Raw genomic sequence first — 18,321 nt, forward strand, 5'->3', positions numbered from 1 at the left:
TGCTAGTTGGAAGCATAAGATGAAAATGCATATTCTTGGACATAACCCCGCCGTTTGGGCTATGTGTGTATTGGATTGCAAGGTGAATTCTTTGACGGGAGAGAACCGAACCGTGAAGCTACCGCGGAAGAGTTGAAGATGCTGCAATACAATGCTCAAGCTTGCGATATCCTCTTCAACGGATTGTGCCCCAAAGAATTCAACAAAATCAGCCGTCTTGAGAATGCAAAGCAAATTTGGGATACTTTGATTGATATGCACGAGGGTACCGACTCCGTCAAGGAATCCAAATTGGATGTGCTTCAAAGTCAACTTGACAAGTTCAAAATGAAGGATTGTGAAGGTGTCGGTGAAATGTACTTTAGGCTTGCTCTCATCACAAATGAGATTGCCGGCTTAGGAAGTGAAGAGATGACCGATAGATTCATCATCAAGAAGATCCTAAGAGCCTTGGATGGAAAATATGATACCGTGTGCACATTGATCCAAATGATGCCCAACTACAAAGATCTCAAGCCAACGGAAGTCATTGGAAGAATTGTTTCTCATGAGATGTCACTCAAGGATGAGGAAGAGCTTCACAACAAGTCAAGTGGTGCTTACAAAGCCTCATGTGATGCTCCTACAGCATCAAGTGAGAAACAAACCTTCAATGAAGAATTGAGCCTAATGGTGAAGAATTTCAACAAGTTCTACAAGAGTAGAAGCAAGGAAAGAAGTTCCAAGTCAAGGTCCTACAATGACAAAAGATCTTCAAGTCGTGAGCGTAATTGCTACAATTGTGGAAGACCCGGACACTACTCCAATGAGTGTACGGATCCCTACAAAAGAAGAGAAGATTCACCCAAAAGGAGAAGTAGAAGAGAAGAATCACCACCAAGAGAGAGGAGGAGTAGAGATGATCGTTATGAATGAAGAACCTCTCAGAGAAGGAAGGATTCGGAAAGGAAGGACAAATCATCAAGGAGCTACACAAAACGAAGACATCAAGATCATGTTGGTGAATGGGTATCCGGCTCCGACTCCGACCACCACTCCGAAAGAAGTTATCACTCCGACTCCGAATATACTCAAGATGAAGGTGTTGCCAGTCTAGCACTTGTGTCAACCAACTCCTATGACATATTTGACTCACCAAATGAAGGAATTGGAAGATGCTTCATGGCTAAAGGCCCAAAGGTATCACACCCCAAGTATATTGATTTTAATAGTGATGAAGATGATTTGCTAGGTGATGATGATTTACTTGTTGACAACTCTAGTGATGAAAACTATGATGAACTTGCTATTAATCATGCTAATCAAGATAAAACGGATGATGATGATAAGAAGGAGATTGAGCATCTAACTAAAGAACTAAACACTCTTAAGTTAGCTCATGAAACTACCTTGGAAGATCATCGAGAACTTTTAAAGACTCATGAGAAGCTACGCTTTGAAAAGCTCAACCTTGAGCAAGAGCATGGGTTCTTAAAAGTAATCAATGATGATATTCGCAAGAAAAGTTCTTCTTACATTGCCAAGCGTTTACTCTTGTCTACTTACATGCCACAAGTAAAATCTAGCAACAAGAGTAAGAAAGATTCTTCTTCTAGTAGTAACAATAATCATGTTAAATCCAATGTTGTTGCTTCTAGTAGTTCTCTTGATTCCACCAATGATTCTCTTAGCCAAGTTACACTTGAGCAAGAAAATAGCTTATTGAAGGGAATTATAGAGAAAGTTGTTTACAAGAGCCTTGCCGGAAGTAAGCAATTTGAGGAAAATGTACGCAAGCAAGGAAGGCACCAGAACAATCAAGGTATTGGTTTTGAACGAAAGTTCAATGCCAATGGAGTTGAGTGGGAAGAAGATAAATACCCCAAGACGAAGTTTGTTCCTCAACAAGAGAAGTATGATCCTACTTCTTTCCAAGGGTCACAAGCTCAAGATGATCTTCCACCACAAGACCACAAGCAAAAATACAAGGACAAGCTTCAAGAGAAAATTGATGCATTTGAAGATGCTCCTAAGGCCTTGGTCAAGTGGGTTCCCAAGACTACATCAAATTCTACTTCATCAAGTATGACTACAACTCCAAGGATTCCCATCAAGATGATGTGGATCCCGAAGAAGAAGAACTAGAGCGTTCTTGAGGGTGACTCCGCCAACGTACTTGTAACGCCCCGAGACCGACGCTCCAGATATCTTCCTTGTTTTGCGTGCCAGTTGTATTATTTATTTGTTTGTTGCATCTCATCATCGCATCATGTGCATTGCATCCGCATTTGTTTTTAAAACTTGCATCCGCTCGTAGTTGCCGCTTCTTCCGTTTCTCGGTTGACCTTCTCTCTGATCAACCGGACCGCTCTCTTCTCTCTCTTTTCTGAGCTCATCAAACCCCTTGCCTTCGTTGACCGTTCCGAGACCAACCATGTTTTCGGTTCTCTCTTGTCAAACCTACTAACCTCTCTCGTCAGCCCGCGATCCCCTCTCGCGCGTCCGAAAGTTGTCCCGTACCCGACCCGGTTTGTTGTTACCGTTGGATTCGGATCATCCCCAAACATGTATAAACATCTCCGTTTTCTCAATTGGACGCTCTAGCCTACTTATTTTCGACCGCCCGATTACGATCGGACGGACCAAATATCCCCTAACCTAACCCACTCGCTATATATAGTCTAAACCGAGACCAAATCCCTAATTTCTAGGGATCCTCCGAGCCGCCGCCACTCTTTCCCGCATCCACCTCGGGATCTCCTCCCGATCCACCTGCTCCTCTCCTTCCGCGCCCAGCCACTGCTCTTCGTCTATCCGTCCATCCAACCAGCAGCTCCAGCAGCCACATGAGGCAGCGCCTCCCCGCGTCCCCCTCTACGCTCGTGCCCGAGCAGGAGCGCTCGGCCTCACCTCCAGGACCCCGCGCCGCCGGAGCTGCTCCGTCCGCCGCCCGAACCTGCCAAGACGAGCATCAGCAGGGCCGCCCTCTCCTTCCCTATCTCTCCTTTCTTCTTCCCTTCTCCCTCACGTCTCATCTCCCTGCCTCTTCTCCACAGGAACTGGAGCGCCGCCTGACTCCCTCGATCTGCGATGGGAAACTCCTCAAGCCGCCACCATCTTCTTCCAGGAGCCCGTGGCCTTCTCTGCTTCCCCTCCTCGTGCCTCACCGGTAGCAAGCTCCGCAGCGCCAAGTTCCCTTGCTCGGTCCCCTGCTTCCTCTGTGTCGAGCAGCAGCTCGAGCGCTGCGCTCGCTCGCGTGCACCGCCCGCACTCGGCCTCCTCCAGCCGCGCCAAGTCCCTCTGCTTCGCCGCGCCACCGCACGCAGACCCCTCTGCTCTCCCGCGCCTCCGCCTCGACCTCTCCCCTCACCAAGCCGCCGAGCCGCCCGAGCACCTCCTCCAGTTCGTCGCCTCAATCGCCGCCTTGCCAAGCTCCGCTCGCTGCCGGCCATCGCCGGGAGACGCCAGCGCCAAGTCCCCCTGTCTGCTTCCTCTGCATCGAGCGAGACCAGCGCCAGCCATCGGGTCAAGCCCGCGTTGACCGCCCGCTCGCCGCGCCATGGATGCGTCGTTCTGCTGCGTGGGACGCGGCCTCGTCCGCGCCTCCTGGCCCAACCTCCCGCACCGTGGCCCAGCCCCCACCTCTACCGATCTGGGCTGAGCCCAGCTAGGTGAGTAGTCCAGCCGCCCAGTGCAGTTTCCAGATTCGGCCCCATGCGTGTTTTTTTCCCTTCTGCGATTTTAGCAATTATCCCAGGATTTACTGTTTTACAGAAAAGTCCCTCTAGATCATGCATTTAATAACTCACAAACCGTGCATCACATGTAAATAATTTGTATATGTAAAATGCTTAGAATTTTGTGTAGATTAATAATTTGCAACTCTCATCCATGTTTAAAATGTTTAAACTTGCTGTTTGTTTAATTTTGCATAAATGCCATGTTAAAATGATTTATTTCATAACTAAATAACCGTAGCTCGAATTTTAATAAACTTTATATGTAAATGGGGTAGAAAAAATGCATAGGTTAACTTGGTGTGCTTTATTTTGCTGTTTAACAACATTAAAAGTGTGTTTATGGCAAAACAGTACCAAATTCATAATATGGACATGAGGATTTTCCGGAATTGTTGTTTGTTGTTCCGGCCTCATTTAAACTTGCCTAGATAGGTAGTTTTCTTATGCCTCACCTCTTGCCATGTTAATCAACATTTAATATTGTTGGGTACATAACCGAGAGAGAACTAAATAATTGATGTGGTGTTTCGTCAATATGCAACTCGTTGCATATTGAGCTCCACTTAATTTGTAGTGTTGTTTGTTGCACTTTGTCATGCCATGCTCATTAAACCGGACATGCATCATACTTGATTGTGCATCATGCCATGTTTATGTGATGGTTGTTTACTATGTTGTTTTCTTTCTTTCCGGTTGCGCTTCTTCTCGATAGTTCCGGTAATTTTGTGATTGTGAGGATCCGTACGACTACGTCCGTTTGTCTTCTTCATGGACTCGTTCTTCTTCCTTGCGGGATTTCAGGCAAGATGACCATACCCTCGAAATCACTTCTATCTTTGCTTGCTAGTTGTTCGCTCTATTGCTATGCCGCGCTACCTACCACTTGCTATATCATGCCTCCCATATTGCCATGTCAAGCCTCTAACCCACTTTTCCCAGCAAACCGTTGTTTGGCTATGTTACCGCTTTTGCTCAGCCCCTCTTATAGCGTTGCTAGTTGCAGGTGAAGATGAAGTTTGTTCCATGTTGGAACATGGATATGTTGGGATATCACAATATCTCTTATTTAATTAATGCATCTATATACTTGGTGAAGGGTGGAAGGCTCGACCTTATGCCTGGTGTTTTGTTCCACTCTTGCCGCCCTAGTTTCCGTCATACCGGTGTTATGTTCCTTGATTTTGCGTTCCTAACGCGGTTGGGTGATTTATGGGACCCCCTTGACAGTTCGCTTTGAATAAAACTCCTCCAGCAAGGCCCAACCTTGGTTTTAACATTTGCCACCTAAGCCTTTTTCCCTTGGGTTCTGCAGACTCAAGGGTCATCTTTATTTTTAACCCCCCTGGGCCAGTGCTCCTCTGAGTGTTGGTCCAAACTAGAGCACCGTGCGGGACCATCCCTTGGCAACTTGGGTTACGTCGGTACCTGTACGCTTAGCTTATCCGGTGTGCCCTGAGAACGAGATATGTGCAGCTCCTATCGGGATTTGTCGGCACAGCGGGTGGTCTTGCTGGTCTTGTTTTACCATTGTCGAAATGTCTTGTAAACCGGGATTCCGAGACTGATCGGGTCTTCCCGGGAGAAGGTTTATCCTTCGTTGACCGTGAGAGCTTATAATGGGCTAAGTTGGGACACCCCTGCAGGGTATTATCTTTCGAAAGCCGTGCCCGCGGTTATGTGGCAGATGGGAATTTGTTAATATCCGGTTGTAGAGAACTTGACACTTCACTTAATTAAAATGCATCAACTGTGTGTAGCCGTGATGGTCTCTTTTCGGCGGAGTCCGGGAAGTGAACACGGTTTTTGGGTTATGTTTGACGTAAGTCGGAGTTCAGGATCACTTCTTGATCATTACTAGTTGACGACCGTTTCGTTGCTTCTCTTCTCGCTCTTATTTACGTATGTTAGCCACCATATATGCTTAGTCATTGCTGCAACCTCACCACCACTACCCTGTTTCCTACCCTTAAGCTTAAATAGTCTTGATCTCGCGGGTGTGAGATTGCTAAGTCCTCGTGACTCACAGATACTTCCAAAACAGTTGCAGGTGCCGAGGATACTAGTGTAGGCGATGCAACCGAGCTCAAGTGGGAGTTCGATGAGGACCTTGGTTGTTACTATGTTTCGTTTCCTATTGATCAGTAGTGGAGCCCAGTTGGGACGATCGGGGATCTAGCATTTGGGGTTATCTTCTTTTCATTTGGATTTGACCGTAGTCGGGCTATGTGTGTATTTTTGATGATGTATGAATTTATTTATGTATTGTGTGAAGTGGCGATTGTAAGCCAACTCTTTATCCCATTCTTGTTCATTACATGGGATTGTGTGAAGATGATCCTTCTTGCGACAAAACCACAATGCGGTTATGCCTCTAAGTCGTGCCTCGACACGTGGGAGATATAGCCGCATCGTGGGCGTTATAGTACTTCACTCATATCATTTTGGCAAGGACAAGTGCAAACAACTTCTACATCTTGCACTAGTTCAAGGAATCACAAACCCTCTTGTTGGTAAGACAAGGGACAAGGTAACCTAATGCTTTCATGGACATCATCTTGTGTGAACATCAGTCTATGTCTGTGGATATCTTTGTTTGTCTCCAAATGATCTACATCAACATTGAGCATCCACATCTTCAACATCTACATGAAGTCATCGTCGACAAAACCCAAGGTTAGTTCATCCCTCTTAGGGGGGATATCACATATAGGGGGAGCTTTACTCAAATCAACTGATCTAAAGCAACTCTAATGGTGTGAACACAACAATGCTTTATGTAAAAGTGGTAACCCCACTTGTGCTTAAACGATGAGTATGACCTATGATCAAATGTTCTCATTTGACTCCTAAATCAATATACTCATATATAGATGACATAGTCATCGCCAATTGCTTGATAGATGCTAGAGTGTTTGTGCATGCTTTGTCACATATTTCATTTGCCATTTTATTGTGTGAGCATGTTGATTGCATATTTTACTCATTCGAGGACATCCATTTGTTGCTTTGTTTGTTTGCCTTTTTCTTTTGCCAAATGGATGGACAAGAATGCCTAAGAACTCCCTCTAGCTATCTATGCTTTTCTCGTCTCAAACTCTATTCATGCTACATCACAAAGTTTGATCAAGTCAGATTCGAACCACTCTGTGTGAGGAGCACTCGGAGTACCCGATTCGTCATAGACTTAAACTTCCAAAACCTCTCTGTGCATTTCGGTCTGACCGATCTATCCACTTCGGTCACACCGAGTTCACCGAGATGATCTAGGTTTTTAATCTCGGTGCAACCGATTAGAACTTTTCGGTCACACCGAGTTGCAGTAACCGCTTGCGATTCTGCATCTCGGTGCCACCGAGTTGTTCCACTCGGTCACACCGACTGGGTCAGGATTTATATACCGACGGGTGAGATTTTGGAAATTTCTTCAAAACCCTTCATCCCGCGCGTGTCCTGCTCTGCCGCCCCGGGTCTCCGAATCGTCTTCTCATCGCCAGCGACCTCCCGCCGCTGGTTTCCATCGCCGTCAACGGATTTCAACGCCGCCTTTGCCGCCGTAGCGAACTCACCGCTGAACTAGGGTATGAGTTCGACTTTTTGTGCTAATTCCTTACTTCGATTCTTAGCACAATGCAATGCCATGTTCTTTACCAACTATGAGATCAATCTATCCAGAGAAAACATCCCTTATATTAGGTTTGATTCAAAAATTTAGGGTTAGGTTTCCGCCAAACTCATCTCGGACGGACCGAGTTGTAGAAATCGGTCTCACCGATTTGGCTTAGGCCTCTGCACTTGCACTTTTCGGTCTGACCGAAAGTTGCAAATCGGTGTGACCGAGTTCAACTCTCTGTGAAACCCTAGCAATCTCGGAGTCACCGAACTGTGTCTCGGTCTGACCGATTTCACTAGTTTAGACTCCAACAGTCGCTTCGGTGTCACCGAGTTTAACAAATTGGTAGCTCCGAAATGCTTTCTGTGGAAAACTAAAACTAAGTTTTTGACTCATCTGTTTTGCAAAAACTCTGCACTTTGTGATGCTCATCCACTCTACCTCATCTATATCTATTCACAGGGTCTGCTGTCAGTTTGCTTTGCCAATATGTCTGACCAGAGTGATAGCCAGAACAAATCAGAAGAGCAAGTGAACTTGAGTGAGGGCACTAGTCCCTCTAGCAGCTATGATGAGGGCAACAGGAGCACTCCAAGAAATTTGCCCAAGGCAGCCACTAGAACAAGGAAGAAGAGAACCTCAAACTCAGAGGATGAGGACTATGTGGCTACTGAGAAAGAAGTAAGCTCCAAGAAGAAAGTGCTGAAGAAAGAATATGGAACTGTCGCTGCAACAAAGCCTGGTATGCAAAAGAAAGTTCCTGCCAAAAGAGTGCCAACATACAAGCCAAGGAAAGTTCCAACTCGAGAAACCATGCAGTTCACTATAGAACAGTGAGATGATGATGTGGCTCGTGGTAAGAAGAAGAAAAGGGCAAGAACCACAAGTGCAAAAGTACTTGGAAAATCAACCATGGTGAGAGATTCTGAAGAAGAGGAAGAGGAAGAGGATGCTGCACCAGCACCCAAGTCCCAAAAGCTGATGGGGGATGCAATTAAGTCTGGGGCTGCCCCTTCTAAGCCCAAGACTGCCCCCAATGCTGCTGCTCAAGCTCCAAAGATTTGAAAACCCAAGAGGAGCACTAGGAACATTCCAGCTGCAGAGAAGAACAAGGCCCCAGTGCCTGAAGTTGAAGAAGAAGATGCTGAAGCCCAAGTGCTTAGAAAGCTTAAACCAAAGATTCCAGATCATGATGACAGCCATCCAGTGGCAGAAGATATGAGCATCAGGAAGGATGCAGGTCCGAGACTTTGGAGATAAAGTGACCCTTATGCTGTGAGGAGGAAGACTGCAGTGGACTACAGGTTCCACACCAAAGAACAACAAGATTTCTATGAAACCATTCTGCTTGACAAGAAGCCCATAGTCTGTGATACGAAGTGGGCTGATTGGGAATACATTGATGAAAATGAAGATCACTTTCCAGGTGTACATGAGCGCTTCAGAGCATGTGGTGTTGACAAGTTTGTGGGTCAGAAGCTGACAAAATGGACTGATGAACTCATCATGCAATTCTACTCCACAACTCATTTTTATCCAGATGGTAGAATTGTGTGGATGTTTGAGGGTACAAGGTACCAATCTACTGTTGATGAGTGGGCAAAGTTGATAAATGCCCCTGAAGAACATGAAGATGACTTGGATGTCTATGCCAAGAAGAAGAAAGACCACAACTCTATGGCCAACATGTACAAAGAGATCCCAGACAAAGCATTGGAAACTCATAGGTTTGGGTCTGTTCATTACCTGTTGTCTGGTCTAGCTACAATCAACACTATATTGAGGCATACATTGTTGCCCAAATCTGGAGATCACAAGATGATCAGAGGTCATTCAATCAACCTGCTGCAGATATTTGACGTGCCCCAGAAATTCAAAGTTATGAGCCTGATTGTTGAAACAATCAAGAGGACAGCTGCAGATCAGAAGAGATCTTGTGGGTATGCTCCACACATTCAGGTGCTCATCAACTCCAAGATGGGCACATGCACTTATCTTTTGGATCGATTAAAGTGCAACTATCCCTGGTGGTTTTGGTAATTCCTAACAACATATAGCTCATTGAACTAATGCTATTTCAAGATGATCATTTCAGAAAGTTCAATGATTGGCATGACATGGATTACGAACATGGACCCCTCAAAATGCTAAGGACACATATTGGCTCAAGCTCAAGACTCTACATTTTCATTTTAGTGATCCAAGATCACATTGAGTCCATAGGAAAAGCCAATACTATTAAAAGGGGATGAGGTGTTGCTTAATGGCTTGCTTGCTCAAAATGCTTAGTGATATGCTCCAAAAGCCCTCAACTACTTTCTCATATCCACATATGTCCCAAACCAAAAGTCAAACTCGGCCCTACTGATTTGATCTATCCGGCGCCACCGAGTTCACTTGACATAGCCACTGCCAGAAACCCTAGCCACTTCGGTCTCACCGATAGGGATCTCGGTCTCACCGAGATGGGATTGCAAACTCTCTATTTCCCTTCGTAACGTTTCGGTCCAACCGAGATGAGCAATCAGTCCCACCGAGTTCGCAATGCAAACTCTCTGTTTCCCTTTCCTAACGTTTCGGTCTCACCGAAATGAGCGAATCGGTCCCACCGAGTTTGCCTGACCAACTCTCTGTTTGCCTATTACAGAAATCGGTCCTACCGAGTTTATGTGATCGGTCTCACCGAGATTACGTTATGCCCTAACCCTAATGAAATCGGTCCCACCGAGTTGACATGTTGGTCCCACCGAAAAGCCTAACGTTCACATTTTGAGCTAAATCGGTCTGACCGAGTTTTATGATTCGGTCCCACCGAGTTTGGTAAATTGTGTGTAACGGTTAGATTTTGTGCGGAGGCTATTTATACCCCTCCACCCAATCTTCATTCCTGGAGAGAGCCATCAGAACGTGCCTACACTTCCAACATACATTTTCTGAGAGAGAACCACCTACTCATGTGTTGAGACCAAGATATTCCAATCCAACCACAAGAATCTTGATCTCTAGCCTTCCCCAAGTTGCTTTCTACTCAAATCTTCTTTTCACCAAATCCAAATCCATGAGAGAGAGAGTTGAGTGTTGGGGAGACTATCATTTGAAGCACAAGAGCAAGGAGTTCATCATCAACACACCATCTATTACCTTTTGGAGAGTGGTGTCTCCTAGATTGGTTAGTTGTCACTTGGGAGCCTTCGTCAAGATTGTGGAATTGAACCAAGGAGTTTGTACGGGCAAGGAGATCGCCTACTTCGTGAAGATCTACCCTAGTGAGGCAAGTCCTTCGTGGGCGATGGCCATGGTGGGATAGACAAGGTTTTCTTCTCGGACCCTTCGTGGATGGAGCCCTCCATGGACTCGTCCAGCCGTTACCCTTCGTGGGTTGAAGTCTCCATCAACGTGGATGTACGATAGCACCACCTATCGGAAACACAGAAAAAATCTCCGCTTCTACATTTCCTTTGCTCCCTCCAAACTCCTCCCTTTACCTTCATGTGCAATGTTTTACATTCCCCTGCTATACTCTTAGACTTGCACGTGTAGGTTGATTTCTTGACTTGTGCTAAGTTGCTAAAATCTGCCAAGACTTAAAATTGGGAAAAGGCTAGATTTTTATTTGGTCAAGTAGTCTAATCACCCCCCTCTAGACATACTTTCGATCCTAGATCGATGAGCTGCTGGTAGTTCTCTGGTCCCTCAGAACGACACCAAATCGAGCTACCGGGCAGACTCCCTTCTCCCTCGTTTACGGGGCACAAGCAGTTATCCCCGCGGAACTCATTTATGGGTTGCCTCAAGTGCTTGCCTACGATGAAGTAGCGCAGGATCAGCATCAACGTGAGGACGCTATGCTTCTGGAGGAGAACCGTCTTTGGGTTGTTACGCGTGCTGCACGCTATCAACAAGCCCTGCGTCGCTATCATAGCCGCAGGGTTCATGCCCGGTGTTTTGAGGAAGGCGACCTTGTCCTTAGGCACGTTCAGTCCGCCAAGGGTACAAACAAGTTGACGCCAAAGTGGGAAGGCCCTTACCGGGTAGTTCGAGTCACCAGAACTGGCGCAGTCTGCCTGGAGACCGGAGATGGCATTCAATTACAAACCTCATGGAATATTGAGCATCTCCGCAAGTTCTACCCATAAGGCGCGGCTGTCGGGCCCTGCCCGCCAACCACCCTTTTGTATAGGCCTTGCGTCATTTGCATGTAACCCCTTGTACAAAGCTAGGCGCAGACCCTGAGCATCAGAGAAATGAATGATCAAAGATAGGCGCTGGGCCCCCGACAAGTTGCATGCATGCATAAGCATATCATCAGCATTGCATGATCATATCGCATGCATTGCATAAGTATTTCATGAGCATTATATACTCATGTAGATTAGATCGCATCTTGCATCATTTCCATCTGCATAAAACTGCAGGTTCCTGCCGAGAACTTGGCCTTTGAGGGAAGATGGAAAGATGAACCAACACTGCGACCTCCGGCAAGCCAAACAAATAAGTTCTATCTCTTGTCCATATGTGTTCTGTAAGCAAAAACTTGTGCATAAGAAAACCTCGCCACTTTTTTGAAACTTAGGTGCTCCCATCCCTCGACTCGAACGTTGCTTCGATCAGGGCTGGTCGCAGTGGCCTTTGCTAAAAAAAGGTTGGCCGGGGGCTGGTCCCCCTTTGCAATTGTGCCTGGTAGGCTCAGTTCCCCGGCAACAAAATAGAGGGTACCGGCAGGATAACTTGCCGGGGGAAACTCATTTATCGAAAATATAGAGGCATCCCACCTCTGCATGGACATACATGTGCACGAGTCCCTCGACAAGATTCACCTTTTTCATTAATATGCAAATCAAACAAGTATAGACCTTATAGGACACAAACATGGACTCAAGAGATTACATTACTTGAACTAAAATTTGGCAAGTGCCTACAGGTTTAAGACTGAAAAAGATAAGTGCCCCGTAATGCCCTTTCTTGTCCCTCTCCTCCTAGGCACGACAGTAGAAGGCGAAGTGGGCAAAAGGAGCGCCTGGGTAGAGGCCCAGCCTTACCCCGTCGGGCTCCAGGAGAGGTAGCCTGGCGAGGATGGGAGGGCATCGGCGAACGCGTCGATGGAGAGCATGGCGGAGGCGACCCGTCAACCGCCACCACCAGGGCCAGCACTGTGCGGCAGGGCTAACGGAGCTGTAGCTCGCGAGGAAGCCTGCCGGGGTCCAGCTGGAAGGCTGCTGGAGGAAGCCGAGAGGCACCATCCCCACCTCTGCATCCAACTCCCCGGCAAATTGCCTTGCCGGGAAGGAGATGCAGGTGCAAATGATGGTGCTGCCGCCTGATGAAGATGGTGCGGGCGACGCTCAGCCAGAGTCAGCGTCGTCGCCCTCCCGGTCGCTGCCATCGTCATCGCCGTCACTGTCCTCCTCGTCGCTTTCGCTCGAGGAGGAGCTTTCGTCGTCGGTCGAGCTCTCTGCGCAACACCCTAAGCGAGCTCCCGAGCGCCCAACGATCTTGACGGAAAGCAGGCCGCCCTCCATTAATTGAAACTGGAGAACGTGCCCCTCCGACAAGCTATGGGCTCGTGCAAAGGTCTTCCAGCCACGGCGGAGGTACATAACATGAGGAGCAAGGAACTCAACATCCACCCACATGCCACCATTCCCACAACCCCTCATGTGCAATCTCAGTGCGCGCGGCTGTTCGAGCTCCATTACCCGTGCAAATGGAGTAGGGAGGCAGAGCCGCACGGAGGCTTGTACAGCCTGATGACGAACTCCCGAGGCTGGTTTCCAACGTGGCCTTCCATCGGAGGAGGATCCTTCGGTGGGGGCGCGGCCAGAGCGCCGCCCCATCCTCCTCCTCCTCGAGCACCGTGGTGACCTCAACGTCGCCCCCTCCCTCTTCCTCTCGTGGTGGGTTCTACCAGTGCGCGGTCCGGAGGAGGGGGGATACACTGTTGAGCAGAAGCTCTCATTGCTGCCGCCGGAGTTCCACCACGCCCTCGTCCCCTCACCATGACGAGCAAAGAAAGTTTGAGGAAGGGAAGAAGGGGAACGTGTGTGAGCAAACGCACCATTCCTGCCCCCTTTTATAGGGGGACGAGGCAGGGGCTGGCCTCTCACTCTGGGAGCGGCCACCCCGCTCCCCCAATACGGCCTCCCTGCGTCCTCAACAGCTCGAGGAGTCAAGGCCGACCCTCTGCTCCAACCAACGACGCCTGGTTTCTGCCATGGTACCCGTCCCCGCGCTCTCCGCATCCACCAACTACCCTACCCAATGCATGTAGGACACGTGGTGGGTGCGCATGAAGCGGGAAGCAAGTGGGATGGCAGTTTCCGCCCCGTGATCGTGGGGCGTGGGCAATCCGCGGGCCACGATCCGAGTTTTTCCATAACGTTGCACACGACGCGCGAGAAGACCAGAAACTGGTCCAGACTCAAGATTAATGAAGGAGCAAAGAAGATCTCAAGGGGCCATCCTCTTCCACGCCCCTGCTTGTGCACTTATTAGGGCCTACGCCGATGATGCCCGACAGCGCGTTCGGGGCAGGCCTGGGGGCTTCTGTCGGTCCAACAAACCCTGGGTCCGTTGCCCAGTCTGTGCACAGGCGCGAGATCAAGACCACATCACCAAGCTCAGATTGAAGCACAAGGAATCAGTTCTTCGAAGGACCAACATGCAGCGCAAGAATACCAAGAATAGCCAGAGAAGCAAGATACTGCTGAGGAAGAGACCTCTCTTGCCGGGCAGGCAGACCTGGCGAGGATGGGGTTACCCCCGGAAGCAAGCCTTCGGGACGCCCCGGCAGGCCTGCCGGGGCTTACAGAGGCAAAACCACCTCACCACACCACCTCATCACGACGCACGTTGTCGATCGATACGGTTTCAAGCTCCAAGGTGACTAAGTGGCTACTATTCGCCACATGGCAGCCACTTCCTACAAGAAATACCTCCAGACGACACCCGTCCTGCGACGTGTCGAGCGAGCAGGCGCGAAGCTGGCAAAATAGCCCGACAAGGCCTGCCAAGCAAGCGACGATGTGACATTGAGCGGCGCATTTAATGCCCCCTGTCAGCCTGCAGAGTTAGGTATGATAGCACATTTTTGCTATCCAATCAGTGCATAATGACTGATTTGCCACTATGGTGACCCCTTTATCTATAAAAGGAGGCCCAAGGCAACCCTAGAAACGGTTAGCGAATCCACCCCCTCACATATTCGTACGCGCGTAGCCGTTTCGCCCAGGCCAACCCTGCCGGGCAAGCGTGTTGCGCTCACCACTAGTTTTTCCACTATCAATCCACCAAAGCAGGAGTAGGGTTTTATGCCTCACGGTGGCCCGAACCTGGGTAAAGACTGCCCGTGTGATCTCTACCGTGCTGTCTCACGCTCCTCTGCGCTTTGTGCAACGTGCCATCCCCCCGCCGAACCAGCAAGGGACTCTTGGTCCCATAGGTGGCCGTGGTTTCCCGCAACAAGATTCTTCTTCTAGTAGTAACAATAATCATGCTAAACCCAATATTGTTGCTTCTAGTAGTTCTCTTGATTCCACTAATGATTCTCTTAGCCAAGTTACAATTGAGCAAGAAAATAGATTATTGAAGGGAATTATAGAGAAAGGTGTTTACAAGAGCCTTGCCGGAAGTAAGCAATTTGAGGAAATTGTGCACAAGCAAGGAAGGCACCGGAAGAATCAAGGTGTTGGTTTTGAACGCAAGTTCAATGCCAATGGAGTTGAGTGGGAAGAAGATCAATACCCCAAGACGAAGTTTGTTCCTCAACAAGAGAAGTATGACCCTACTTCTTTCAAGGGAACACAAGCTCAAGATGATCTTCCACCACAAGACCACAAGCTAAAAGGCAAGGACAAGCTTCAAGAAGAGATTGATTCATTTGAAGAAGCTCCAAAGGCCTTGGTCAAGTGGGTTCCCAAGGCTACATCAAGTTCTACTTCATCAAGTACGACTACAACTCCAAGGATTCCCATCAAGTTGATGTGGGTCCCAAAGAAGAAGAACTAGAGAGTTCTCGAGGGTGACTCCGCCAACATACTTCACTCATACTCATTTTGGCAAGGACACGTGCAATCAACTTTCATATCTTGCACTAGTTCAAGGAGTCACAAACCCTCTTGTTGGTAAGACAAGGGACAAGGTAACCTAATGCTTCCATGGACATCATCATATGTGTATTTCACTCTATGTCTATGGATATCCTTGTGTGTTCCTTGTGGGACCAACCCATTGAAAGTGCAACTCACTCCAATGGATTGCTCCAAATGATCTACATCAACATTGAGCATCCACATCTTGAACATCTACATGAAGTCATCATCGACAAAACCCAAGGTTAGTTCATCCCTCTTTGGGGGGATATCGCATCTAGGGGGAGCTTTGCTCTAAGAATTGAGCTAAAGCAACTCTAATGATGTGAACACAACAATGCTTTATGTAAAAGTGGTAACCCCACTTGTGCTTAAACGATGAGTATGACATACGGTCAAATGTTCTCATTTGACTCCTCAGTTGATATACTCATATATAGATGACCTAGTCATCGCCAATTGCTTGATAGATGCTAGAGTGTTTGTGCATGCTTTGCCACATATTTTATTTGCTATATTATTGTGTGAGCATGTTGGTTGCATAATTTTCTCCATTCGAGGACATCCATTTGTTGCTTTGATTGTTTGGTTTTTCTGTTGCCAAGTGGATGGACAAGAATGCCTAAGTACTCCCTCTAGCTATCTATGCTTTTCTCATCTCAAACTATATTCATGCTACATCACAAAGCTTGAACAAGTCGAATTTGGACTCTACGGGTGAGGAGCACTCGGAGCTACCGATCCGTCAAGGGCTTAAACTTCCAAAACCTCTTAATACATCTCGGCCAGACCAACTCATCACACTCGGTCTTACTGAATTCATTAAGTTGATCTAGGTTTTCATCTCCATGCAACCGATTTGAACAATTCAGTCACACCGAGTTGCAGTAACTGCTAGCAGTTTTGCATCTTTGTGCCACCGAGTCGTTCCACTCGGTCACACCGACAGTGACTGGGTATATATACCGCGGTTTGAAATCTTGGAAATTCTTCCAAACCACTCGTCCGCGCCTCCCAGCTCTGCCGCCCCCTTGGTCTCCGGATCGTCTCTGTCATCGCCAGTGTCCTCCTGCGCTGGTCTCCGTCGCCCTCAATGGAAATCTCACCGCCGTTGTCGCCGTAGCGAGTTCGTCGCCAAGTTAGGGTACGGCCTCGACCTCTTTGTGCGTTCTTTTTTTTTCAATTCTTACACAAAGATCATTGCCATTATTCTTACAATGAATGAGATCAATCTATCCACCGAAAAGTTCCATTAGAATAGATTTGATGCAAAAACTTAGGGTTAGGTTTCCGCTGAACTCATCCCGGACGGACCGATGTGAGGATCTCGGTCTCACCGATTTGGTTCAGGCCATTGCACAAGTACAACTCGGTCTGACCGAAGCGTACTAATCGGTGTGACCGAAATCACTTACTCTGTGAAACCCTAGCATCTTGGAATCACCAAACTGCATTTCAGTCTGACCGAAATTGCATGTTTAGATTCTATTAATGCTTCGGTGTCACCGAGTTTGTCATATCGATAGCTCCGAAATGCTTTCTGCAGAAAACTAAAGTTAAGTTTTTGTCTCAATGTTTTTGCAAAATAGTTGTGTTTTGTGATGCTCATCCACTCTACCTATACCTATCTAGTCACAGGGTCAGTTTCAGAGATGTCAGAGGGCAGTGACAGCTAGAACAGGTCTGAGGAGCAGGTGAATCTCACTGAGGGCACTAGTCCCTCCAATAGCAAGTATGAAGATGGTAGCAGAAGCACTCCATGCAACTTGCCTAAGGCTGCTACTAGGCAAAGGAAGAAGAGAACCTTAGAATCTGAGGATGAGGACTTTGTTGTTGTTGAGTAGGTGACCTCAAAGAAGAAAGTGCTCAAGAAGGAATATGCTGCTGCTGCTGCCACAAAGCTTGGCATGCAAAAGAAAGCTCCTGCTAAGAGGAAGCCCATGTCAAAAGCTAGAGCCTCCACTCAGGAAACTATGGAGTTCAGTCTTGAACCAAGAGAGGAAGAGGCTGCTGGAGGAAAGAAGAGGAAGGAGAGAGTGAGGAAGACTGTTGCCAGAGTCATTGGCAGATCATCTATGATGAGGGACTCTAATGATGAAGAGGAGGAGGAAGAGCCAGCTGCACCACCTCCAAAGACTCAGAAGCTCATGCGGGATGCCATAAAGTCTGGGGCTGCTCCATCTAAGCCCAAGACAGCCCCCAAGCCTCCAACTCACGCTCAAGCTCCAAAACCTTGTGCACCCAAGAGATCCACCAGGAACATTTCTGCTGCTGAGAAGAACAAGGCCCCAGTGCCTGAAGCTCAAGAGGATGAAGAGCCACAAGTTCTCAGAAAGTTGAAGCCAAAGATTCCAGATCATAGTGATGATCATCCTGTTGCTGAGAACATGAAGGAAAGAAAGGATGCAAGTTTGAGATTGTGGAGACAGACTGATCCCTATGCCACCAGGAGAAGAACTGCTTTAGATTATCGTTTCCACACCAAGGAATGATAACCCACAAGTAGAGGGGATCGCAACAGTTTTCGAGGGTAGAGTATTCAACCCAAATTTATTGATTCGACACAAGGGGAGCCAAAGAATATTCTCAAGTATTAGCAGTTGAGTTGTCAATTCAACCACACCTGGATAACTTAATATCTGTAGCAAAGTATTTAGTAGCAAAGTAGTATGAAAGTAACGGTAACGGTGGCAAAAGTAACAGTTTTGTAGTAATCGTAACAGTGGCAACGACAAAGTAACTAAGCAAAGAGCAATATGTGAAAAGCTCGTAGGCATTGGATCGGTTATAGAGAATTATGTCGGATGCGATTCCTCATGCAATAGTTATAACATAGGGTGACATAGAACTAGCTCCAATTCATCAATGTAATGTAGGCATGTATTTCGAATATAGTCATACGTGC

Source organism: Aegilops tauschii, chromosome 4 (assembly GCF_002575655.3).
Source record: "Aegilops tauschii subsp. strangulata cultivar AL8/78 chromosome 4, Aet v6.0, whole genome shotgun sequence".
In the NCBI taxonomy this organism is placed as follows: Eukaryota; Viridiplantae; Streptophyta; class Magnoliopsida; order Poales; family Poaceae; genus Aegilops; species Aegilops tauschii.